Source organism: Ischnura elegans, chromosome 1 (genome assembly GCF_921293095.1).
Source record: "Ischnura elegans chromosome 1, ioIscEleg1.1, whole genome shotgun sequence".
NCBI lineage: Eukaryota > Metazoa > Arthropoda > Insecta > Odonata > Coenagrionidae > Ischnura > Ischnura elegans.
Genome location: NC_060246.1, coordinates 23,663,924 through 23,690,750, shown reverse-complemented (window position 1 = coordinate 23,690,750; position 26,827 = coordinate 23,663,924).

The window sequence follows — 26,827 nt, the reverse complement described above, 5'->3', positions numbered from 1 at the left end:
ATTGATAACCTTTTATCAAAATGAAAGGACTGAGAAAAAAGCCTAAACGCCTATACAGTTAATAATAACATTAAATACATCCTCAGCAAAGACTATGCATTCATAGCGCTTTATGATGTGCGCTGCGTCACGACTTTCCATGCGCCCAGGGAGCAGCCGCGGACTGCGCGGCACGGTAAAAACATCGATTTTATTTAGTTTGTTGCGAACGGTCGCAGATTATTTCTATGGATAGAGACTCTAAAAGGCTTGATGCAATTACGATGTAAATATCTGAGAGCAACTCGGTGTCCTTCCTTTTATATAGCCACACACGGGTAAAAATGTTACTGAAATTAGCGTCCGCCATTTTGTACTGCATCGACGATAAATATTACAAGAGAGTAAAGAAATCAGGTTACAACAAAAGGAAAATAAATGTAGTAATAATATATCATAGCTTTTATACAATAAATTTGCTTAAAATGATTCACTATCCAACATCCGTCGAGTACGGCAATGCCCGTGGCCAGCAGCAAGCTCCGGGCGGTGCCGCACGTTCGAAAAATCGATCTTAATTTCGGCGTCGCAGGTGGTCGCAGCTGCACTTCCGATTATCGTAATCTATACACTTTTTTGTATATGTGGTGTAAATATCTCGAGGTAACTCGGTGATACTTTTTCTAAAATCCTACATAAACACAAAAATTCGACGAAAAACAGGGTCCGCCATTTTGTATCGTATTGGTCACAAATACAACAACTAAGTCGTGAAAGTTGTAGGCAATCAATGCTAACAAACCGTTTAACAATTTTATAAATTTTTGTTGCTATTGAATTACTACTAAAGGTGTGACATTAGTTTAAACATGCTGAATTTCGAAAAAAATTCAAAGCGGGCAATTTGCGCCAAATTTGTTCAACTTTGAGGCTATGTATTTTATATAATAAATTAACCTATAAAAAACATTTTGCGTCAAAAAATGCACTAATGTGATGGCAACAACTGTGCAAAGTTTCAACTTCCATACTCAAAAAAACCATTTTCGAGGTTTTGTCCAGCTTTTTTCGATTTCAGCCCACTGTGCGGCGGCCCAGCACGGGCCTGGTAGCAAGTACGAATACTACACCGCAAAATATTGGAAATATGGGTCTGCACTCCTAGCCGCTATGCGGACATTTTTGAAAACAGATTAAAGAGCAAAATTCACAAACTCTTGATTAACTTTGTGGTATTCCAATATAAGTTTTCCTGGATATCAAACAATTACTTATACCACTTATTTTTTACAGACCTGGATTTCAATGAATTATCATAATATTCAGGCGCAAATTATGATTTAAAAAAATCGAAGTGGTAACAGAAATCAACCATGCATATGATGGAATGGGGCCTCCTCTCTGTAGTCCCTTTGATGGGGCGATGAATTTGTCAGTGAGATGGAAATGAGTGAAGGACGTGTTGGGTCACTATTGGGAGGGGTGGGGCGCTTCAGTGCTGCATCGCGTGCTGGAGAGTTATTGCGCTCTCGGTGCGATTAACATTATGAATATTCATCCTCTGGCGGAGGATCGCTGTTTCCGTCCACGTGCATCTGGTTCACGCTCCGGTGACAATCTCTGTGTCAATTTCTCTGTGACGACGGGATGTTTTTTCGTCCATATGTGATATTGATGCGGAAGAGACTGTTGTGGGGCCTGCATTGGTGAAAGGACAATATTTTTTTCCCGATGATATATCCGCCGTTTCTACATCATGAATAGAGGATTGGTTTTTCATTGTTATTCGCACTTCAGTATTGAAAATATGCGGAGAGTCCCTAAGCGTCACTTATTTTTTTATTACGAAAGTATTCCACCGATTAAGGTAGGTTAGTATGGATTATATTTGCGAAGTATTCTAGAATTATCCCTTCCCTTCATGGAATTCCCTCTTCAACTCACAATATGTTCTGCATCTTTCATTCTATCCTCTATTTTCTTCTTTCCTCTCACTCCTTTACCCAACATTCTGCCTTCGAACACTTTCCAACATCCCATTCCCGCTCATCTCTTCTCCATTCTTCTCCAGACCCATATCTCGACCCCCTCCAGTCTTCTCTCGTCCTCCCTCCTAAGTGTACATGCTTCCGAAACGTTTAGCGCAACACTCCAGAGTGCCAAGGAAATATTCCATGGGGTGGAAAAGTATTTATTTAATTGAAATGTGCGATTAAAATATTTTCCTATCAGGCGAACAAATATACTCTGCGCTGTGGTCACAAATGGAAGGCTCAACCCTTTGTTGGCCAATGTACATATATCGTGCGATACACTATTCAACTTGGCCAGCATAAGAGATCTCCGAGCAACTTCTTTGGACTTTGCGCGATGTCTATCGGAATGTACACGTGATACAATCACATAGGAAACTACCGCTATCTCTTGGAGTTTTCCCGAACTACATTGGTGCTTACTGAATTTTAATAGTGCATCGAGCAGATCACTATCTCGTGAATCATAGGTAAGGTTTCTTTACGTAAAATATTGTTTATATGCATGAAGAAGCACATACGATTCTATCTTATGTTTATTATAGATTTTTTCTTATTTGCCAATTATAAATTCATTTTTTTAAGCCAACATGGGCATAGCATCTCAGGAGATACATAGTATTTAATAATTAATCAACGTATATGTAAATAAACTAATGTTTTCCGCCTTTTATTTTATTCTTTCCATGATTGTTATTAATATTTATAGATTTTGACTGACTCATTTCCCCATCAGCCCTCATGAAATCGTTCAAAACGTTCGCCTTCTACTAAAGTAGCTTATCCGCGCTTCTTGTTCCATGTCCATTCCTCCACTATAGCCTCTCCTATTGTCGAGAGTTTTGTCTAATTTCTCATACTTTGTAGGCATATCAAACCTCTGCTAAAGGTTTTGTAACATTCCCCTTTTTCTTTTCACGCTTAATTTTACTACTGTTTTGTGATGTACCATCTCTTGTACTCGTTTTTTAATTTATTCAGCTTATATAATTTTAATTTTATTCATGTTAATTCTTGTTGTACAGTGCGGAAAAAATAACGAAAAGCTCATTGGCGTCTGAAAGCGGTCACTTCATGAATTAATTACAGACGTCTTCCAAAATTTTACTCTCGCAATGCTCTCTATCTTTCACACAACCGGGAATTTTAAGAGCTATATGCCTCTTATACCGGCGAAATAATCATATCCGTCGCATTATGAAAACGCGCAAAGGAACCAGCTACGAATTATGTTCTCCGAAGTATGATTTGCCCACGACTAACCTAGAATGGAGTTTACTCTCTTCAGGACATCTGGAGCACAGCCGACATATTGGGCATTGAGATTGCCTTAGGGTACAATCGGTCCGGTGGTTTAGTGGATCATGCAACGAATCAGAGGTTGCACGAATCAGGTCTCAGTGACGGATGATTTGATGCTGCACACACGGATTGGTCATTTTTTTTACCTTAAAACTTCGCAAACCTTACCTCTAGATCCAGAGGATATTGCATGGATAATGAATTCAGACGCGCTTATTCATTTGTTGGAATTCAACTCCTATCTCGCAAATTTGGACAGTGCAAATAAAGGTAAAGTAAATAAACGAGCGGTTTATTCAAATGAAATTTCATCCAAAAATTACTGCAATTTTGCCGATTCGACAAACCATAATCTTAAGTTGCTCCCAGATCCTATGCCCCACCAACGCAGGAAAATGCTGAATGTGCGGAAAATGCTAAAACATTGCTGACTACGCTTCCACTCCCCAGATTCATACTTGAATGATCTTTCATTCCTCCAATGGGACCCGAATGGCTGTTGGAGAAAATATTTCATCTTGATAGAACGCAAATACATATGGACCCTATGGTTTTCTCTTTTAGTCTCAAATCAACTTCATGTTATTTCAGTCCCGCTGAACTGCCGTGGTTTCTTTCTTTTTCCTCACGATAAGGCATTTTGGCAGAGGTGCTTCGCTTTGGTGGCTTAATCCCCCCCCCCTCCAATTTTTACCTTTGTTTGCCACTACCCGCGATACTTCCTCTTAGGAGACAACTATCCCTGGTTAACTTTCCTCTAGACTTTCTCTCAACTATTAAAAGTTGTGAATTGAGATTAGGGTTTCATATCCGTAATTTTCTCGAAATGGGAAAATAAAAGCTGCTATCGCCCAGTGGCGTAACTAAGGATATGCTTTTGGGGGGGGATGGGATGGCATGAGGGCCCCCCCCCCACCAGGCAACGGGGGACGGCCCACCAGGCAACAGACCGGGAAAATTTTTGAAAAATGACGTGCCCGAAATACATTTTACATTATTTTGTCACTTAAAATTTAACTTAAAGCAGATGCAGTTATTATAAGTCAAAACTAGACAATATCTTTAAATATGTTTTTGTTTCTCTAAGGCTTTGGGGGGGGGGGGTATCTATCTCCCTCATCCCTCCCATAGTTACGCCACTGCTATCGCCAGTGCTCTATGATTTAAATTTATCGAAAATTTAGGCGGATTTCGGTTACAAACGCTTACGGGTGCCAAGCAGTGGCGTAGCCAGGAATTCCGTTCGTGGGGGGTCCAAAACCAGGGGGGGAAATCTTTGAAAAATAGGGTACTAAGTAATAGGTTTTAAACTAATTTTAACACTTTTCACAATCGAAAAAACTTAAATTGTTAAAAAATACTTTGTAAATCATGATTTTTCAATAATTTGTTTTCTTTTATGAAGGAAAATAATTGTGCTTTGATATTTCGGCGGGGGGGCATCTCTGCCATATTTTGGGTCCGGACCCCCCGGACCGCCCCCCTGGCAACGCCACTGGTGCCAAGACTCAATAAATGCAGCCGTTTCTGTAATACCCAACGACGACTACAAATTTCAGCTCAAAATAGACAATACTTATACAGTTTATAATATTACCAATAAAGGCATCCCTCATACCACTTGAACATCCCCTGAAGAGAATTTTCGGTGACGTGCCCGCTCGCGAGTGTGGGTCGGTGCGGCGTGGTCAAAAAGGCAAGAGGGTTCGGCGTCACAGCTGCGACTGTGTTGTAATAGCCTCCGCCACCGCCGCGGTGAGTTTGGACCCGAAGGAGTGAAGGGGCGGAAGGAAATCTTGAAGACGGCGGAAGCGGATGGACCGCCCCCTCTCTCTCTCTCTCTCTCCACTTTTTGCTCTTACGTGCACGCACTTCACTTCACTTGCAGCTGGATGCTCTTTTTGGCGTTTCTCCGCCAGACTTTTGAGGCTGCTGCCCGCTCGCCAAGGGGCGAAACAAAAGGGTTGACTTTTTGTTGCCCCTTTCAATGGGGACTTTCATGGTTTTCTGTATCTCCTTCGGGGCGGGCGGAAGGACCACAAATGGGACTTGGGTCTTGAGGGCTACGCTACGATCTGAGGAGCACCTCGACGCAGGCTTCCAAAGCTGCCTCTAAGGGCAGGACGTAAGGCACAATGGACGGTCCGAGACCTTGGATAAGGACGTTCAATTCCGCGATTTTTCGCTTCTTCGAGTCATCTTTGAAGTATCTTAATCTAATTATTATGAAAAAGTAGTGACGATGACTGTGTTATACCGAATAATTTTAATGCACGACCTTCTGATTCCTCTAATTCTGCGACCTGGGTATTCAAGAAGATCTTCATCATCAAACTTAATGCCTCAAAATGAAAATGTCTCAGAATAGTTGTGCATTAAACAAATAAGGAATAAATAAGTTACTGTCGTTATTATTATTATACAATGATCAGAAAATGCCTCCAAATGCGCCTGAAAAAACGCAACTGATCAAATTATTATTATTGTATGGAAAAATCTCAATCGCTTTTAACCACTTTTATTACACTTCATTGCTAAGTAATTATCCAATTTTGACTTAAGTTTTGGGTGGAGCAAAAGCAATCTAAATAACTTTACTGAAGACTCGCATGAGACAAAACTTATTCTCAAATCGATTGATCTGGTATCGTATCTTGACATCGTTATCTACAAATTGTTCAGTGCTTGAGTACTACTTTATTGTCGAAAAAAATAATCCTTGTTTTGCCCCATAACTCGGCGGCAGATATGCTCGGATATTTATCGCCATCTAATGATTTCGTGGGAGGCATCATACCAAAGGACCGATAATTTTATCCAATGCACTCTAGGATTAATTATCGATTGTATTCAATTAAAAATATATCCAAAGTATTCGATAGAATGCTATCAATTTTCCACGGATTTCATTTTCGTCCGGTAAGAGAAAAGTATCATCCACCCATTTATGTTGAAATATTTGAATTTAGGTGAGATGGGAACTAATCGGGGAGAGTGTGATAGCATATAGAGTGATAGCATTTCGCTGCTGATCCAAGGGTCCCGGCTCTAATCCCGGGTGAAGCCTTTGGCAACCCCAAACAGAATGCTCGAAGTGTGAAGTGGCCCAACGAAAGAAACTCTATCCTTACCGATCTTAACCCATCTTATCAATACTTCGGGTTGTATCACTGAGTGAGTTTGAGAATGAGTGGTTTTTAAGTTAATTGGAAAAGTACAAATATACTTATGAATATAAATAATTTCCATGAAGTGAAACCTCACGTTGTTGAACATATGTATAGTCTTTTACCATCATATTTTCACAAGGAATATGAATTCTCAAACGGCTCTAGTATACATCTACACACTACCCCACAAGTCCCCTAAAAGGCGTGTGGCAGGGGGTGTTAGGACATCAGCCACTTGGACATAAAAAGGAAATGCTCTAACGAAATTACGACTGGCACTTATTAAAGTCCTTTATGGTTCGGGGGAAAAAGGAATTCGCATATCTATCCGTTCGGCAAACCATCTCTCTTAATATATCGCTTCTATCGGACCTGGAAATTATTGTATAGAGTAATTTTATACCTGTAACTCATCGCTTTTGTGTTTTGATGTAAGTTTCGCCCAATGGAATTTTTACCTTTATTTTATATTTGCCTCTCGTAATTTCCGTGTACTACCAACTCTCGCCCTTTTAAAAACACAAATTTCTTATCGAAAAACTTTGATGGCCAATTAATGAAAGTTTTGTAAAGTTTTTTTTTATGTGAAACGCTCGTAAAAAGTAACCGAATCACTGAGTGCGTGAGCAACTCATCTTCGCTTACAGCATGAATGTGGGTGCATAGATATTCAAGGACTTCCAGCACTGGCATAGAATTTCAAGCACATGGATGCATTTTTATGCATGGGGAGACACTTAATTGCATAGATCTTATAAAAGATGGGCGGCAATATTGGGTGGCAATTAAGCATAGATCTTTTATAAGATCTATGCTTAATTGCCACCCAAGACATGAGACAGGCGAATGTGCGCTACCATTGCCCCACTTCCTCGCCGTTTGGAGTGTTGATACATCGCCGCAACCCGTTCAGAGACTCTGCTAATACCGCTAATACGCCCCCGGCGCCCCTGGACCGCCGCACCGCACCGCGCTCCCCCAGATCCATTCGTTTTACGATGGTGCGCCGCCTTCCTTCCTCAATGAGCTTTTTCTAGGACCTTCAGTCCGCCGCTCCTCCGCCAAAGCACAACATTTTTTTTCCTCAAATGAGGGGCTTTCCTTCTGCAGAGGATTTTATTTTTAAGATTGCCGAATAGATAGTACTAAGACTGACAGAAATATGCGCCCGCTATTTTTCGCTTCGAGGGTTCCTGATGTACGGAGGGGGCAGATATGATGGCGTGGTGTGCGGCGAGTTTCCACAATTCCAGGGAAATAAAAATACTTCTGAAAGCCATTCAAAATTGGTGCCTACGAGAGAGGCTGAAATTTGAATGAATGAATGAATGCTTTATTTGATGCTCTGGGAAACCCATAAGAGCAAAAAACCTAAATACAATTAAACATTCTGCTCAAAAATACAATAATTATGAAATAGCACAACATAAGCAAAATTAATCAACTCAATGATTTGTACAACTCAAAACAATACATTTACGGTTTTAAATATTCATACAGTTTACTCTTGAAAGATTCCGGGGTGGAGGAGCGTTTTATAAAGGGGGTAATGAATTCCAAAACTTAGAAGCAGTGATCTGGAAGGAATTTAGGTATAGGTTGGTACGGGCTTGGGGTATATGGAGAAGGTTAAGGTCTGACCGGGTTCTTCGGAGGGAAACACTAGTCCTGTAAGTGAATAAGTTATACAGGTATTCAGGCGTTTGAGTACGAAATAGGGAGAACAGAGGAGACCCCAGGAAGTACTTCCTTCGGGAGCCAATAGGTAGCCATTTCAAGGCAACAAAGTGCTCAGAAACATGATCGTCTCTACGAAGGTCGAATATAAATCTAATGCAGCTGTTAATTAGTCGCTGGACACGTATTTCAAGAACATTTGTTAAATCACAATACACTAGTATACAATTATCCATAATTGGAAAAATCAAAGAGGTTACAAGTGCTATGTATTCTCGTGTGGACAGGTAAATTTTTCTTTTGAAGTTTCAATACATAGAGAATTTTATTTCCCTTATTGCACATTTCCAATACATGCTGATCCCAATTTAAAGTAGTGGAAAGAGTGATGCCAAGGTATCGAACAGTTTTTTTGAATTTAACAATGCTCGTGTGAACACGAATAGGTGGAAGACTATCATGATGGATGCTATTTAAAAGTCTTGAATTTCCGAAAATGATTGCTTGAGTTTTTAAGGGGTTTAATTGTAGGCAGTTGGTATTGGCCCAAGAGATGATGGAGCTAATATCACTGTTAATAGTTTCGATAAAAAACGGAAGTTCGTCACGAGAGCAGTGAATATAGATTTGCAGATCATCTGCATAGAGCATATAGTTGGCGTGACTAATGGACTTAGCCAGGTCCAGGGTGTACAAAGTAAAGAGGAGAGGTTCAAGGACGGATCCTTGAGGTACGCCGCATGAAATCGGGAGCCATGGGGATAACTCGTGACCTGAGCCCTTGACAGCTTGACTTCTGCCCGTCAAGTAGGAGTTAAACCAGTTTAGGGCAGAGCTGGAAAAATCGAGGGACTCTAATTTGCGTAAGAGAACTACGTGATTGACTCGATCAAAGGCCTTACTAAAATCGAATAGAACCATAATGGTTACCAATTTCTTGTCGGTGGCGAGACGAATATCGTTAGTGACTTTAAGCAGGGCAGTCTGTGAGCTAAAACCCTTGCGGAAGCCAGATTGGAAAGGGTCTAGTTTACCAGATGATGTTAGAAATTCCATGACTTGAGAGTGCACAATCCTCTCCAGTGTTTTAGAGAGGGCACAAAGAATAGAGATGGGCCTGAAATCAGATGGGTTTTCGGGCTTGTTGACCTTTCTGACGGGCGTGATAAGACCTTTTTTCCAGGCAGCTGGAAATCGTGCGTAGGATAAGGAATAATTAAAGATTTCAAGGATAAATGGAAGTAGGAACTGAGTGGCTTTATGAACAAACATAATAGAAATATTATCGTAACCTGGGGAATTAGATTTCGTCTTCTTAAGGTACTTTAGGGCAACATCCGGAGTGATGTGTTGAAAAAAGAAATTATTGGCATCAAACGGAACATGAAGGTCGTCAATGGTCGGTGCATCTGTTGCAGTGTCGCTGGTACTACTCGACAGAGAGGTAAAAAATTGATTTATTTGATCAATGTCAATATGACCTGGCAGGGCATTGGAACGCTGACGTACTAATCCGAGGTTCCTCAATTCACGCCATATGGACTTTTGGTCACCGAGTTTCGAGAGTTTTGATGTATAGTAATGGTGTTTGACTTCCGTTATGCGGGCTTTGACCATATTGCGATAATCCTTAAATGATTGGAAGTCTGCAGGCTTTCTGGTGCGAATATATATTCTACGAAGATGATTACGTTCGCTTATTAGATTACGGATTTCTTCATTAAACCACGGTGCGTGAACGCGCTTAGGATAGCACGTCACTAGAGGTGCCAGAGCATTGATACATTTCAGTAAATGAGAATTAAAGCAATCGACCTTAAGGTCAATACAGTCGGACTTAAAGATATCGCTCCAATCCAAAGCCGCAAGTTCATTCTGGAAAATGCATTCGTCAAAGTTTTTAAGTTTACGGAATTTAAAAGGCTTTGGGGGTGTAGTATAGAGTTTAAATCGATAGGAAATGTGAATGAGATCATGAGCTGACAAAAAGGGGACAGGCATTTGAGAGTATGAGATCACCTTATCAGGGGCATCAACAATAAACAGATCGAGTAAAGTATGACTGGTTGCTGTATGATGAGTTGCAGTAGACGGAACTAAATGAAGATTGTTACACAAGGTAAAATTCCTAATATACTGACTATCAGATTTGACTTGGAGAAGATCAGAGTTAAAATCTCCAGTTATCACAACGTTGTTGTAGGTGGGAAGAAAACGAAGAAGGTCGTTTTCGAAAACACTCATGAACCCAATTTTGGGAGGACGATAAACAACACATAATAATAGCTTTAAAGTATTTGGGCTGATGATGTCGACAAAAAGATACTCCTGTCGGGAACAGCAAGTTGAGGGAGAAGAGGCAACGACTGAGACCTGAAGATCCTGGCGAATAAATAGTCCAACACCACCTCCCCCTTTACCGAGACGATCATGCCTCAGAAGAATGAAGTTGGGCAAAGACACTAGGACATCAGGGATGTCGGGTTTAAGCCAAGTTTCAGTGAGGCATATGATATCAAAAGAACATTGGGAAAAGTAAAGTCTGAATTCGTCAATATGGGCGTACAAAGATTGGCAATTAAGAGAAATTAAGAGAAAGAGTCGGTTATTTTTTTCATTTGAATCTGTATACAAGGCGAGCAGGTTTGAAATCTCCAATAATAAGTGATGGAAAATGAAGCGGATCCGAAGGAAAGTTTGGATGGAGTACTTAAAAATCTGCTGAGAAAATCATGGGACAACCATAAAACTATGGAAGAAACGGGACTGATTTCTCTGAAGGTGATTTAACAAGGGGCAGTGAATTGAAAACTATGTATCCCGTGATCCCATAAACCTAAATAATTTGTATAAAAAACTTTTACATGACATAAAGCATTTTATAATTGGCATACTATAATGAAAATTGGTCCGTGTGGAAATTTAAAAAAATTTTCAGAGTAAAAAAGTACTTCAGAAATTTAAATTTCGGATATCAAATTTCACTTAAACCATTAATATCTAACCACAACCCATTTACTAACAATTCATTATAACATTGTAAAAATATAACAAATGGAAACGGGTGATATGAATAATTAATTCTAATAAGAAGTTTAAGTTTCTTCTGTTATTTTACTATTGATACCCTTTGGAATGATTCTGGTAACTATCACTGTCCATTTACAGCGATAATTACCAAAAGTGTACAAATTGTAAACCAGCGGGTTGTATAACATAATTGTGTATGACATTTTCCTTCACAAGCTCACAAGTTCAACTAAAGTTTTTCAACATTTATTGCGCAAAGACTAAATGTATGACTCAGACTGAAAGATAAAGATGGACATTATAAATATATTAAAATAAAAGGGAGTTTTTTTTACAGTTTCCTTAAAATGTTGATTTCATTCACCTTTTCCATGCTTAAATCTTACATACAAATTGAACAACCATGACTTGCCCCCTCCCCCCCTAAATTTGATCCTGGAAACGCACTTGGCCTTTTGGTGATATATTGCCATCAACAATTACATAAAATAAATTAGTTGATTTTTCTATTTGGTCATGTTTGTTTTTTTTTTGTGGAGTTTTCCCTCGTTTGTGTCGCCTACAGGTGGAAACAGTTCTTGCTTTCGACGGGGTGAAGGTAAGGAGCCTCCACTTGATAAACGTTGCGCCACACCCTCCTCCTGGCTGCTTTCGGTTATCTAATTTGCCAGCTTTCTTTTCTCATCATGGTAATTCATGGTAATTAAGTGCATGACCCATTATTTCTTCGTGGATCCCATTACGAAACATGCTTCTGCTCTCGCTGCCGCCGTTAACTCCTTTTCACGCTCTTCCCCTAATCCTCAGACACCGCCTCCTCATCCTCTGAAATAATATCTTCCACCTTCTAGCATTTTATCCTTACCAACATAAATGACGTTCCTGTACTTCTCAGTTCTTGGACTCCCTTCCCGCCGACAGCCTTTGGAATCAAACTTTGAAAGTTATGAGCAAGATAATGGCTCGAGTGAGCGGGTGCCCAGAAAATGTTATGTGCGTTTTTGTAAGTTCACTTTGTCTTAGAGAGATCTTTCCTATTTTATGCTTTCATTTGCGGAGAGAAGCTTATCATTTGTACCTGCTTGTGCATAGGTGCTCTTAGTGCTTGGTAATAGTAATTTTGCGGCTTCCCCAGAATTTTAATTAATTTTTGTCATGGCTATATCTGATTCGTAACCCAGGTTTATATCTTTAGTATCCGCAATCCTGTCTCTCACGAGTGAGTTTTTTCTTTGTTAATACAGTATACCAAGAAGTCGTCCTACGTGGCCCTTTTGGCCTCGTCTTACATGACTGTTTTCGGGCACATTCATATCCGAAATTAACCTCTTTCCCATTTCTCATTTAATTCATGCCTATAATCTAACTCCTAGAAAATAGCCAACTGTATAAAAATAAAATAATCATTGCTCTTATTGCTCAAAATGTCCCTTCAATTCTTTCTGCAAAACCTTTATATATTTATGCGCAATTCCTTCTTTCCTGCGTCCATCATTGTCGTGAAAATCAATTTTCCTTTACGCCTTTTCCTTACTATAATTCTCAAATTTTCTTCAGCGTTGCAGTTTATGGACGAGGGTGATTGATGAGGTCTGACCTGCCAGCTGAAAACGATACCGTTGTCGACGTCCGTGTCCATTGTGATAGATTGTGCTTTCAGTATTTCATGGGGTATTCAGCTAGTTTTTCGCAGTGAATCATGTGTCTGCTAACTTTTGACTCGTTTAGCGTATCCCTACCATCACGATATTAAGTAATCATTGCTCCATCTTGTCCAACGCTTGCGATTATTCTGCCACGTGAAGATGGCAGGTTAGGGTGTGCCAAACGTAATAATTCATTATTCCTTAAGTTGTCGAATGATTACTGGGAAATTTAAATGACTACACACATGGCCCCTGTGTATCAGGATGACTACGCGTGAACTAAATCGAGTTGAAAGAAATCCACGCAATCCAGGATCGTTTAGCAACCAAGTTCTCGGGCTACACAGAGAGTCACTGAGAAAAAAATGGAAATTTTATTTCCATAACCTAAGAGAAAACATGTTTAATCTTAGACTGTCGTGGATTTAGGTGTTGGAAACTCATTGCGGGATAGTTTACCAGTTGGGTAACGAAAGTAGGGAAAATTCTTGCATAAAATTTGTAGGGTCCAGAGGTAGATATTGAATTATTTTTTTAATTAAGGAATTAATGTGGTTTCATCACTTTCCTAAATTTAAAGTGTATATAAAGAATATAAGGGGAAAATTACTCTCCTGTAAGACTTCAGGTATTGTTAAGGGATTTACAGGGGAAGAATGGAAATTGATTTGGAATATAAAGTCTTTGTCAGAATTGACAATTTTCACATAACATTGTGTCGCCTAGAACGAAAATAACTCCTGCTCCTAAGTCTGAGGAACGTGGTAAATTAAATTGGATCAAGTCTTCTTTTTCACTTCTTCTTTCCCAACCTGGTTAACATTTGTGGTATACATTATATAAATCAAACCTTAATTGATGCTGTATAATTTTTTATTTGAAAAGCTCATCAGGTAAATGAATGCACTTACTTTATAAATAACGCCCCTGAAATACCTCTTTTATTGCTTATGCAAGAGTCTAAGTATTTTCATCTGCATTACAATATTTTACTTTATGTAATGCGAATGGCAAGACGTTAAAGTCCGTCGATCAACCACATAATATATAAAAGATGTTAATATGAGTTGAAGAGTGTGGGAAATTGATCAATGCTGGCAAATAAAAAAGCATAGACCCTTAAAGCTATCGCATATATTTGAAATAATATTTGCGTTGAGGATTACGGAGTCAAAGCTTTGACTAATTCATCCATTTTTCCAGCTCTACCTTTATACTGCAATATCTCTTTGTACTGATCTGCCGTGAAAAAGAAAATCATTACCTCGGGAAAGATTTTGTAAACAAGGTAAGGGCCAACTCTGAGCATCGTGTTATTTTTTCTGATTTCTGTCGAAGTCATTTAAAAAAAAGATCCTCACCGCTGGAAAGATAATAGGGCTGGCTTCCATTTCAAAATATTGACTCAACCTTCATGTTCCCGTCCATTGCGATTAAATTTTGCTCGCGTGGAATTTGAGCGAAAGGATTCAAGCTGGGACATATATCTTTGAGGGAAATGCTGTGAATAAACTTCATGAGACTAAATTTTCATGAAAATTTTTACGTCATTCGCTTGTATTGCGCGCAGCTGGAAATATTTTCATTATTTAAATTTTATGACGTGATGAGTGGCAATGAATGCTTGTCATTATTTCCAAGTAATATTGCCATACGGATTGCACGTGCCCATTTCTTACTACTTTTTTCTCGCATATTAATTTTTTTAATGCTACTCGCTCCTTTCCAACGTTTTTCCTGACTATTTTCAAAAAAAAAATTGAGCTATACCACCTTTAAAAATCTTTAAATTAGTAATTATGGTGTGATGATGTTAAGCCTTATTGGGTGATTTAACATTGTCCTATCATTTTCACTGGTAAATAATCCTAAAATTGCTTTACGCGGGTCTCAACTCAATTCTACTACAGGGCAGTTCCATGGTGTCGGACGTAGAATTTGTAAAAATATTCTCATTGTTTTGTAATGTTTCATTTACTTAAAAGTATTAAAATAAGTTGTCAGTTATATCACTTGAAAGACCAGTTTTCTAGGAACATTATGACATATATTCCATTACAAAAATATGTTTAATTATTAGTGGAATAAATAATTTCTTTAGTGTCGGACGTAATGTGTACAAGTTTCACTTTATTCTTTTTCCAACTTTTATTCAAAACTCTACGATTTGTGAATGCCTTTGCAAATGACAAAAATTATGATTATTAAATGGACTATAAGCTTCAAAATGGGACCAATTTCATATTTATTGATTGAGTAGTTTTACTTCAAGAAATATTTTTCTAAGGTGTCGGACGTAGGATTTTTGGTGTCGGACGTAGAATGTACGCATATTAAATGGATTTTTGAGGAAAAAAATTGTAAACCCTTATTATATTTTTATTTTTACAATATAGTACTTATTAAAACAGATTATTACACAGAAGTAATTGGTATATCAATATTTAAACCCTAAAATATAATTATAACGTACTTATAGTTAGCCTGAACTAAATGAATCTGGTTCTATAATACTTTTAAATTTATATTGTTGTCTTCTTCTTCCGTATGGTTCAGGAGACACAATTTTCTTTATAATGTCTGTTTATAAAGACTAATGCAGTCTTCATCGGCAGCCCAGAAGTAGTTTGCACCTGACTTGGAACAGTGCATTACTTTCACCACGGGTTCATTTTCCAAAACAGATTGAACTTCGCCCGGATAGTAGGTATCATCATACCAACAACCCAGTCCTGCATTGTTGCTAGGTCCTTAAGACTTATGATTGTGATGAGTGTTGCGAAATCTTCACAAACTTCAGGTTATGACATTTTACTGTCAGAATCAAGACTTGGTACTAGTCTTTCTTTGCGCTTCATAGTGTCGTCACTTGTTTCGCCAACTAGCACTAATTAGTTTGAACCAGCTGGTGTCGCAGAGTGCACTTTGTGTGTATTCAACATCGGAATGGCTGACTCCCAGACATGTTGCACTTCATGTGCCTTTTCTTGCACATCATTACTAGACAAATAAATTATCACAATGTTGGGGTTTCTTAAGGTTGCATCAGCAAAGTTATCTGCAGAGCTGAAAACGATTTCTGTATTATTTGCTTTGGCATTATTCCAAACACCTCTCTTCATTGTTCCTCCTATCCAATCTACTACCCCTTTCCCATGGGAGGTTGCGAAGTAGTACCAGTGTAAATTAATGTCAAACTTACTCTGAAGTAAAGGAAGAACAGAAAAAATGAAACGATTCTTGAACTGGGCTGATGTTCCATCAGAAAAATTGTGTACCGTCGAAATATCCGCATAAACAGATTTCAGATGTGCCAGAAGAAAGCTCACATAACAATAAATTTGATTTTTTGTGTGACCAAGGTCATTGGATATAATAACAGAGCTCTGGCTGATTCCTTCAGAGATCCAAGCGTGTGTTATGAAAACTGTAGCCTGATTGTGAGTCCAATGGGCCGAATGAATTTTGTTCTGATGAATAAGGGCGACATTTTCCGAAAAATCCATCTGTATCAGTCTTTTACTTCCATTTACTTTTGCTTTAAGTTTTTGAAATACATCAGCTTGTCTTCTTTTGATTTATGTATAAGAATATATTTCGTCTGGGGTTTTAACTCCTCAAATGCTTCATTAACTGAACTAACTATTTCAACTTTCTGTATCTGTCCATCAAACTTTTGCCATTGAATGTACTTCAAGGGTTCGTTGTCACCCATACGCTTGAACAGATATATCTATCTGATTTACGCAATCATTGCATTTTCTTGCATACAGGTTTTAGATTCTTAGTTACAAATAACATGGCACAAAAATGTACTGTATTTTGTTGAGAGCCCTGTATGTGGCTCTAAGGCTGTTAGCAACAAGCAAACATTCTCGTGATAAGAGCAAACACAAACGTTATGTGGAATGTTTGAGAAACATTTAACATGTTTAGGACGAAGGCTGTAAAATTTTGATTGCCCTATTGTAACATTTGGGTTTTTATCTTTGAAAATTTTCCAAGCTTGTTTTAAACTCACAACTAGGTATCGAGTGTGATCGTGTATTTTATTTTTTGCTCATATTTTTTCTGTAAATAACACGGTCCTTCCAACCCGGAACCTGCCAGGTCACAACATCACTGTTGTAAGCTTCTACAACTTCTTTATAATAAACTTCATTATTATCTACAACTTTGCAGGTTGAAGGTTTATTTATAACTGAAATACCAACATGCTTGGCTTAACAATGTGAGCCTAATGTGGTTTACAACATTGCTGTTATAGTGAAGTATTTTTTCTTAGAGTATAATAAATTATTAATACCAGATTTCACTTTTAGGTTATCCTTTATGGATTATGCTTAACTTTAGTTTAAATAAACACAATTCCTACCAAGGACAATAATAGTCTAATAATTGAAACTTAATACAGCCAATATAAATGAAGTTTGCAGCATTTAAAGGCTGGTGTCGGACGTAGAGGCGGACGTAGACTTCTTTTTCTACGTCCGACACCAATATAAAAACAAAACTGTGGGACATAATATTTTTCAACTCCAGGATCCTTTAGCTATAAATAAACTCACTTTAAATCTTAACTTTCATGGTTTAAAAAAATTTTGTGTGACTGCTATAAAACTAAAACTCCTTTTTTGGTGTCGGACGTAGAACGAATTATAACTCAAAGTTAAACTACTCTATCATGGTAACTAAGAGAGTTAAAAAGTTGTAAATGACAAGAATGTTTTATTTGGTTCCTTAATCAACCAAAAACATTAACTTTGGTTTGATATGATTTTTCATTTTTATTCCATTTATAGTAATATGACGTTATTGCAAGAACCAACTAGAAAAACACTAAATAAGATTGAAAAACAAAGTACCATATCTTTTTATTGTGGAAAATTTTCCTAAAACAAATACTAGAACTTTATAGCTGGTACTTTTAGCTTTCCAAAAATGTATAATACATAGGGGTTTGAAATTTAAAAAATAATAGTGTTGAGGTTTACCAATTTGTGGAATTGCCCTACATACAATCTTTTCACACCTTCGTATTTCTTTTCTTTCACATCATTCTTTACCTCTTCCATGTATTTTTTTCGTAGTCCTTTCTCTCCGTTCTTGCCATGTACTTGTCCTTGGGCTTACCCAGCGAAGGGCAGGAGGGGGCAACTGCCCCCCCCCAGAAGCAAATATCGCAAATTCCTTTAAGGAAAATAATACTTTTCAAAGCAAATAATTTGAAAAACTAAAAAAGAGCTGTTACAGTTTCCATAAAATGTTGATTTTATTCACATTTTCCATGCTTAAATCTTACCTACGGCTTGAACAACCATGGCTTGCCCCCCCCCCCCCTTAGTTTTGATCCTGGGTACGCCCTTGTACTTGTCCCTCGACGATTGTAATCGTCAGTGTACCAAGTCTCAAGATGTGGCCGATAAGGTTGTTCCGTTTTCTTACCAACATTTTCATGAGGCTTCTCTTCTCTCCTACTCTCCTTAGGACTTCCTCTTTACATACTCGGGCGATCTATTTTATCCTCATCGTTCCTCTGTTGCACCGCATTTCGAATGCCTCCACCCTCGATTTCACGGCTGCTGTTATTTTTCATGAGCAACTTGACAATGTATTTGACTGCATATATTTCATGTTTGACGAGGAGTTACATGGAAGATGGGACTTTCTAGTCCCAATCTCGCCCAATAAAGACGTTTATTATTATTATTATCATTATTAGTCACTTCCCAAGAGAAATATACCCCAAATGTAAGTTCTGATGATATGTTTCCTTTCTTCTATGCTTTAATTCCTTGCTTCGAGTAGATCTTTTTTTTAGTGGACTGTTCTCTTCGCCGCGACTATACTGCTGACACTTTCTTTGTTGCTTCTCCCATCGCTACTTATCCTTCTTCCTAAATAACAGAATTCATCCACCTTCTTCCATACCTCCTTCAGTTTCCCTATTTTAACGTTACTCTTGACTTCCTCTCATGTACTACGGACTAATATTTAACTTCTCTTTGTGCTTACTTTCAGCCTATCTCAACTCATCATTCGACTCATATATACCAGATTCTTCTTCAAACCCTTCGCAGATTATGCTATGAACGCGATGTCTTCGACAAATAGCAAAATGCTGATTTCGTCTCCGTGAATAATCAATCATGACGCCTTTTCTTTGTATTTACCAACGGCTTTTTCGATGTAAACGTTGAAAATTGTTCAATAATCAAATAAAAACACGATCTAAGGAAACCTGTGGAGCATCGTGATAATAATAAATAAATAAGTTTGACGGGCAGTACTTTAAAGTAGTTCTCCAAGTGAGTTTAGGGATCAGAAGAATCAGATTCCTGGAGGACAGGGGTGAGTACGTAGCCAGAAAAAAATCGGACTTCACTTGAAGTACATTTATGTGTAAAATTATTTGGCGGGGGTTGAATTAGGGAGGATAGGCATCCGGACTGTGGCTCCCAAGCATTTCGGAGGGGTTTGAACCCCCGGTTTCCCCCTCGCTATGGCCATGATATAGCGCGCACCTTTTCATATGGTATGATGGGATTTGGAAATCCGTGATGGAGGGAAGCATATTGGATGAGCGGAGAAGGGGATGGAGGAGTTAATACCATATTGTTTGGATGGGAAGAACTGAAGAAAGAGATAGACTCAGATAATTGGGAAGACGTTCTCTTCATGAATGAATTTGATCTGAACTTCGCATTTCCTTAAAATTTATTCGGACAATAATTAATTTTGTAGGATTATAGTAAGAACATCTTTATCCATAACTATTTGAATTTTGGAGGCGAATTAATAGTTAATGCATTCGATCAGTTTTGAATACGGAAAATGACTGCTATAGATTTTAAAAGGATTGCAAGTTTAGCAAATGGAAATAAAGTTTCTGTGAGTGACCGCGCAGTTTGGTGAGGATGACGTCAATTATGTATGGCCAAAGAGGAGCCCTCGATAGCGTGTAACGTTTTGTGGTAGCATGCTACATTTGACGATATTAAGGCCGTTTTACAAGGTACACGGAATTGCGCAATCTGACGTACGTGCGAAGGCGCATTCAAAATTGCGTCGTGTAAAGCGGTGAATTGCTAGAACATATGCGAGAATGCGTGGATGCGAGACGACAAAATAGCCTCTGTTCTAATTTCGTTCATGCATTCGCGCAATTCCACGCCATTTTAGATATTAATGCAGCTCTAGCCTGCGCAATTCCGTGCCCCGTGTAGAACGGCCTTCGAGGCTCAGACCGCCACAGCGCGGTAGGACGACCACCGAACTGGGGAGATATTCTGTATCTCAGGATATGGGATCAAAGTCGGCTGACGTCACATATCTAGCCAATGCGGGTATTGTTTGGATGTTCAATGAGTGACCGCTAATAAAGCGCGACTGATGGCTCACGCGAGTAGAGTGCTCATTTCCACGGGACTGGTTCATTTACATCGAGTCATCGTTGTGGGTAAGCAGTGATGGGCCTAACCGATGGTTTTAATGATATCACTCACTGTTCATCATTCTTTCGAGTGAGTCAATCGAATACGATCGATCGCCGGTGAGCCTATGTTATTCACGACTGATATCAATAACGACCAATGTCAGACACTGCCAATGTCAATCGCGACTGATTTCATTTAAAGCGCCTGATTACGTGGGATCTTAGATCGACGAACGACTTAGGTCGTGAACGAGTGAAAAGATTGTCGTCCGTCGGAGCGATACCGTTCATCAATCGATCATACAAAAGATCTCGATCGCGCGTGTCGGTGACTCTCGACCGAATCATCCCTAGCTTTGAGCAATGGTTGGCTCATTGAGGATACAACAATTCTCGCCATGTGGTCACTTTCATTGGGAAATACATTCATCTCGGAGAATTCCCGGGCTTGTGTTTCCCGCGTGCACGGGAAGGGGGAAAGCATGGTGTTTGAGGGGGGGACGAAAGGTGGCCTCGCCCCCCCCCTAAACCCTCGGTCTCCGCTCGGTACCGGAAATGCGCGGAGCAGAGGAGGTGTCAAGATGAGCGCAGCCAGGGGGGGGGCGAGGGCATTAGCGGCGCGGGAGTGTTTCCAAGGGTGTGGCGTTTTTGGGGGTTTTCACTCACCCCTTCCCCCACTCTTCCCTCCCCCGTGGAGAGGCTTTTTCCGAGGGGGTTGGGACAGATGAGCGGGGAGACGTGCGGAGCAGATGAGCACCTCCCACACACACAACGTTGTGAGTGGCTGCGGAAATATTTCCGAAACTGTGCCTCATTCTTGTTCATCGGTTGCCAAAATGGGCAGATTAAAGTGGGAGGGGAAAATTGCCCCTCTCCCAGAAAAAGAAAATATTGCATCGCCGCGCTCAAGTTGTCAACTGAATAATTAACAGTTCCCCTAATTAAGCCAGTGAGGGAAGGCTTTGAGAACTGCGAATATATTTACGATGATAAGGTGTTAAAAATCAAAAGGTATACTTTCATTTTATAGCCAGTTTTGGCCCATTTTTACGTAATTTTTTCCCAAAATATTCATGACGAATTCTCATGCACCTCTACCTCTCTTAATGGAGGGAACTCTTTGCTCCCACCACTCACGAGACCCCAAGAATTCCGTCCCCTCCTACAAAATTTTACGTATCACCAGTGCGGAGATGGGGTCCAGGAATTTTGGACACGATTGCTATTAGAGGCCCCCAACCATTACACTTTACAAAACTCATGGTTATCCCCGTCCATCTAATATAAGAAAATAATAATATAATTATTATTATTTAAATATGTGTTATTAAATTATTCCTGAGCGACTTAACGATTCAATAAAACGCTTAAATTTAACTTTTAGTGAAACACATTGGTTCAAAAATACTTCTGCACCTCTGATATTCTTAGGAAATGAAAAGCATAATAAATATGCTAGTTTCGACTGCTGGTTGGCCATTGGATGGGTAGGTATACCTCATCCAATCAATACTAATTGTAAGTGGCTGGGGTCTACTGCAGCGGTAATTACTCAACTTATGTTCCTGTACTTCAATTATACCACCCTTTTATAAGTCTCTCCAAAAATATTGCTTCTTTTCTAGTAAATTTTAGGTAAGTACCAGTTTGTTTTTTATCATTTACTTAAGGATTTATTTCATAAAATTTTTGCCCGCGGCTCACCGCTTCTACGCTGCTTCTCGGCCATACACACATCGGCCTCTCGTGGTTTGTGGCAGTGGTGTAGCCAGGAATTTCGTTCGGGGGGGGGGTCCAACCAAACATAGAAACATAGGGGGGAAAATTTTTGAAAAATAGGGTACTAAGCAATGCGTTTTAAACTAATTTTAAAACTTATCATAATCGAAAAAACTTTTGATTTTATATTTCGGGGGGGGGGGGTCCGAACCCCTCGGAACCCTCCCCTGGCTACGCCACTGGTTTGTGGGCATAAACACTCTGATGAGCAATTTTTTAAGTCGAGGATCGGATCTCTGAACGAGTTTATGAACCTGATCTTTAATGACGTCTTATGAAAAGTGGGCGGCAGCTATCGCATTTGTTTCGTTTTCAAGTTATGAGAAAATGGTTGAACGAGGAAGACTTTTTTCGTTATAAATTATCTTGCAAATTATTCCACCGAATTTAAAAAAAAATGAAATTGCCATTTCGGGTCTGAATGAACGACCTCATTGGAAACTTTCGTGAAAACTGCTGATTTCGAGTGAGGAAAATTTTTTACTCAACTCTCCATTCAAATATCCCAATTATTTTGATGAATAGTAATTTCAGGTCTGACTAAAAGAAACCTTTCCAGTACGCCTGAAATCGACTTTTTCGATATCTTTTACATCAATAATCTAGCAATTAGCCAAGTGCGATCAAAATCATCAATAGGCTGCGTAGGGCGTCCCACCCAGGTGGGACTCGATCCCGCGACCTTCGGTTTTGCATGCGAGGATATTTCCACGCCGCTGAATTTTTATTCCGTTTCCTGGAATTTAAAAAATAAACCGTGGATTGCATATATTAGTTCGTAGAAGTTGAGCAAGAGCGGTGGACTTGGTGTCATGTTGCTAAGGATAAAATTGGCTTCCATTTGTGTCATCAAAGGAAACCCATGCTCATCAGTAACTGACACGAGGAGTGAGCCGAAGGAAATACCAAGAGGAACAAACGTTAAAAAAGGGAATGCGATCAAGGAGATGGAGACGGGGAAGCCATAAAGCCACAGCGACAAATGGAGGAAGGAAATATGGATGCATCAAGATTGTGAACGGCGAGATGGGAGGGCAGAGGGATGGGGCGTTGCTAGGTCATCCGTTGCCAAGGAGTTAAGTTGACGTTGAGTGGAACTAGTTTAACATAGAAATGGACATGGGTTTATGAAGGTGTGTGATACGGTTCAATGACCCATGGTTTCGTTGCTCTACCGAATTTTGCTTATGATAAATTTTTGTGATGCCAATTAGGAGAAGATATTTTACATACGTTGTATTTTTGGAAGGATACAAATTATGAACGTCTCTATTGAATTTGTTGCTATTGAAATTGCTGCTTAAGATGAACGTACTTTTATTGTTAAAGTTTTCCACCGGCTAACACGTTGCCAACCGGGGTATTTACATTCCTAGGAACGCCGAGATTGGAAATATGTGCCTATTAGGGCGTAATGCCTTTGGTTTAAACATGGTTAAAAAGCTAATTTTTAGAATATAACTTTATCCAATCAAACGTTATGATGCATCAATTCATTATGAATAACGAACAACATCTGAAAACGTACTAACGAATACGTACTGTACGCTTTAAAATTGTTTAGGTTGACGCGCCTAAATGACGAGAATTCTCGTCATCCGGATGGCGAGAATTCTCGTCATTTCGACGGATGCATCCGTACGCAACGTGTTTGTTTACATGAAGTGCTTTTGGAGTTAGCGGAGCCAACCCAAATTCTCTCTTCAGCTGGTATGAGATTTAATTTTTTCCCGGTGAACTAATGAAAGACTTCTCGGGCTTCCAACCGTGTCAGGTCTTCTGCTGCCGACGACGCGACGTCCCATTGGCTAACTCCACCATCGTCCTTACGGCATTGATGCCGGGTTGGATTTTCTCGCATTCATATATGATTCCGGATTGACAATTCCAAGTGAGGTTGCTCCTCATTGGCTGGTGTACCTCTCCATCCTTGCTTCCATAATTTTCCGTAAGATGGGCCTCGTGGGTTAGCTGAGTGATTACCCATAATATCTATTGAATCTCTTCTCCTCCATTTGGATCTCAATCGCTCCTCTTGTCAATCTATTCCAATAGGCCTCCACTCTGTGGATCAATTCCGCATTGTCAAAACAGATACGGTGGTCTCGCGTTAGGCTGTTCACGACGATGGCTGATTATTCGGGATAGCACTATATATAGCACTTCGGGATATCGGGATAGCCTAGCGTAATGCACGGCCTATATTCCTTCACTCTTGTTTTGATAGTTCGGTCAGTCTCTCCTATGTAAGTCTCCCAGCATCCTCACAGAATACGACCTTCTCCCAGAGTTTTGAGTCCGAGATTGTCCCTCACGCGAACAAGACGATTCCTTAGCTTCGGTGGCGATTTGTGACCCCTGGGCGGTTCTCTCCTCATTTCAGTCACCTGGCAGTCTCATCCCCCTTTACGGACTTCCCTCTTCAATACACAATACGGACTACTCCATTTCACTCCCTTAATATACCGTATCCTATTCCTTTCCCTCCTCCGCTTACTCCACATTCTCCCCTCTAACCCTGTTTTCAACATCTACTCCCCGCTCAGAATTCCCTTCATCAAATCCCTTCATCTCCTCCGTGTCTCATCTGGAAGTTGGCTCTCCTCGCCCACCATGCCTAGTGCTTCGTCCTTCCTCTCCTATCCGTCCGCTTTACACCCTCCGTTCTCGTCCTCACTCACATCTCGATGTCGTCTTTATTTCGAGGAATGCGGCAGGAACACGTTTTGATGGCAAAAGTTATAAAGAAGTATATAGGTTTGTTCACAAGAACTTACTATAACTATAATTGGGCATAAATATGTAGATAGTCAAAACATCTGAAAGAGCCTCTGGTTGTTCACAACAACTTAATCTCGATTTAACATAGCCAGTAATTGAGAAGAACTCAAAGTTCTATTGAAATTTACCAGTAACAAGGATTAGAGGAGTATGCTATCGATGGCTCCCGCCATATTAAATCAAGTTAAGTAATTGTGAACCGGGTTTTACTCATAAAAGGAATGAGATCTGGTGCGAAAGGCGTTTTGTGAAAGTAAAATGCACAAAGAGAAAGAGAAATAAGGGGAGGGAAGGGAACTGTGGAGAGAAGGGCGGACCCGGTAGAGAGGCCGTTTTGAAAGCACTCTAATTACGCAAAAAATGAAATTGAAGGAAAATTCCCGTCGAAGAAGGCCATGGGATAAGTGCTTGGAGCAGATGAATGAGGACACGAGGAAAAAGAACATCAGGAGACTAAAGGCGCTGGATTGGGAACGGGAGGGATGGACGCCCGCAGTCTACCAACCTTAGGATCGCATTTATATATGAATGAAAATAATTGGATCTCACTTTGTCACATCCGATCTCCCTGTCAGCGTAAAGACTCACTCGTCAGTGAGAACTATGGCATACTAATCGTGGGCGTGAGTGCGATCGTCGCTTGTTCTCGAGGGACATTGTGTAATATCGCGAGTCATCGGAGAGTCGTTCGCTCCAAGTTGCCACGGGGAGAGCGGAGTGGGAGACCAAGTCGGTCCTCCGCGAGATGTTCATTGTTGGGGGCTGACGAGAGGGAGACGGGAGGAATTTCAATCCGCAACAATGAGCACTTGTTGCCACCCGCCGGTCACCCCGGAGACGTCGAAGGGATCATTGTCGTCGTTGGCGTTGAATGGGATTCAGCTGGGCGCGCTGCTTCACTCGACCCCACGGCGTTCATGCTCAAGAGGGCAGCAGCGGCGTGCGGACCCGGAATCCCTCCCGACACTTGTCCGTCGTCCTCCGCGATGACAGCGTCACCTCTTGTCAAATAGTGACACACGGGGGTGTGGCGGCGGGTGGTGAACAGCGCTCTGCCCCTCGTCCCACGCATGGCCTTTTGTGCCCCTCACCATGGAAATGCGTGTGTGTGCCTTTTGAGGTCGCCTTCACACCATGACTACCGCCCCCTCCCTTCCCCGCCCGGCCCCCCATCATTCCAGGGTAAACACTCGACTCTCTCGGCTCTTGTCAGCGGGCTTCCGAGCTTGTGGTTGCTAATGCGAATGTCACGGAGACCAAACGTGGCAGTGTGTGCGTTGAAATACGATTCCTCGCATGTTTGCCCTGGGATGCAATGAACGGTCAAATACTCTCCCGCCCTCCGCTTGCATTTCCCTCGAGAGAGAGAGAGAGAGAAAGAGCCGAGGATTTCGGCGTCAAAGTAAATTTTGCAACGGCCTGCCTGTTATTTGTCGGATGTTTCCTTTGCTGTTTTCCCTTTGTTTTCGCTTCACCTCCTGGTTATCGACGATAAAGTGACCAATTGACCGTGAAGCGTTTGGGATTTACATCCGCAAGGGAGCAAAGATGAGGGAGCCACCGTAATCTCTCTTCTTTGTTCGGGATTTTCCGCTGCGTGGGCAGCTTGCGCCGAACTGAAGCAGCCACATTCCGGATCGCTTTGAGGGAAACCGTTAAATTTTTCCCATTCCTTAGCAAGGCCATTACACTCGCTTACTAAATACAATAAGGTTCGCTCCAAAAGGGGATGCAGTAATCTTGCTCAAACGGTCTTTTTCGTCACGTATCACTCGTTTATAACTAAACCTACAACCGAGAAATTTTCAGGGCTTATAAGAAATGCCCCTTTCAATATTTTCATGCGTCTCGAATTCGAAAAATTTACCTGAAGTGTCTTTACAGATGAAATCGCATCTCATCACCAAGGTTACGCACTGAATTGGGATCAAAGCATTGTTTACAGTTGCTAATGGTTACACCTACAGGGGCGAATATGAGTGAGTGGACCCGCCC